Source organism: Myotis brandtii, unplaced genomic scaffold (assembly GCF_000412655.1).
Source record: "Myotis brandtii unplaced genomic scaffold, ASM41265v1 scaffold274, whole genome shotgun sequence".
NCBI lineage: Eukaryota > Metazoa > Chordata > Mammalia > Chiroptera > Vespertilionidae > Myotis > Myotis brandtii.
In genome coordinates, this window is record NW_005360425.1 from 1,425,571 (window position 1) to 1,427,001 (window position 1,431).

The window sequence follows — 1,431 nt, forward strand, 5'->3', positions numbered from 1 at the left end:
GGAATGACTGGTCACTATGACACACACTGACCACCAGGGGGCAGACGCTCAATGCAGGAGCTGCCCCCTGGTGGTCAGTGCGCTCCCACAGGAGGAGCTCTGCTCAGCCACAAGCCAGGCTGACGGCTGCCAGTACAGCGGTGGTGGTGGAACCTCTCCCGCCTCCTCAGCAGCGCTAAGGATGTCCGACTGCAGCTTAGGCCTGGTCCCCGCTGGCAAGTGGATATCCCCCGAGGGCTCCCGGGCTGCCAGAGTGATGTCTGACTGCCAGCTTAGGCCCAATTCCCCAGGGAGTGGGCCTAAACCAGCAGGTGGTCATCCCCCAAGAGGTCCCAGACTGCGAGAGGGCACAGGCCAGGCTGAGGGACCCCCGCCCCCGAGTGCACAAATTTTTGTGCACCGGGCCTCTAGTCCTATATAATAAAAAGAGAAACATGCAAATTAACCATCCCTCCGCTACACTCACCAGCCAATCAGAGTGAGTATGCAAATTAACCTGACAAAGATGGCAGTTAATTTGCATACGCAGGTGTCAAGCACCTCAGGAGGTGACTGCGGCCGCAGGCTCCCGGGATCATTGCCGCCAGGGAGGCGAGGCCAGGCGTGCCTAGCCACACCCGCGGGCTCCCGGGATCTTGCCAGTGAAGAGCAGAGCGGGAGAGGAGTGGGTGGAGAGCGGGAGGCTTGGAGGACTTGGCAGAGCAGGAGACCGCTGAACATAGAGCAGAGTGAGAGAGAGGGCGGCTTGGAGGGCTCGGCTCCCTCTGTTACCACTGCTTCCTCATCACAGCTGTGGAAACTGACAGCAGGGAGAAGGAAGTCCCACCCCCACAGAATCAGCCAGAATCAGCCTTTGGTCAGACAGCTCTCAGCAGCCTGACAGCCAGGACTCTCATTCACCTGCATCTCAGACCGTGACAGTAGAGAGATGGGACTATGTCTAAAGAACAACTGTTGATACAACGTAACTCTGCAGCCGAAAGATGCCGGCATTATCGACAGAAAATGTCTGCAGAGCAGCGTGTGTCTGATCTTGAAAGAAGGCGGCGCCTGCGACAGAATGTATCTGAACACCAGCTACTGGAAAAACGTCGCTCTGATGCCGAAAAACACCGGCATTATCGACAGAAAATGTCTGCAGAGCAGCGTGTGTCTGATCTTGAAAGAAGGCGGCGCCTGCGACAGAATGTATCTGAACACCAGCTACTGGAAAAACGTCGCTCTGATGCCGAAAAACACCGGCATTATCGACAGAAAATGTCTAAAGACCAACGTGCCTTTGAAGTTGAAAGAAGGCATGGCGATGACAGAATATGTCTAGAGAACAGTCATCAACAAGTACTACCAATACTGGTAGGAACTGCCTTCTCAGCGAAAATGGAGTACATGAGGATGCAATTCTCGAACATAGTTGTGGTGGAATGACTGTTC

General features: G+C 55.0%; 2 protein-coding genes across 7 annotated transcripts in view; one reads left to right on the forward strand and one right to left on the reverse strand.

The window, feature by feature from the left end:
* Positions 1 to 1,431, reverse strand: part of KIAA0319L (KIAA0319-like ortholog) — a 109,334-nt gene that overhangs the window by 97,066 nt on the left and 10,837 nt on the right. The window lies entirely within an intron of this gene.
* Positions 561 to 1,431, forward strand: part of NCDN (neurochondrin) — a 20,610-nt gene continuing 19,739 nt past the window's right edge. Inside the window, exon 1 of the mRNA XM_005868572.2 lies at positions 561 to 571. The gene's annotated coding sequence lies outside the window, so the exon portion shown is untranslated. The remainder of the gene's footprint in view (positions 572 to 1,431) is intronic.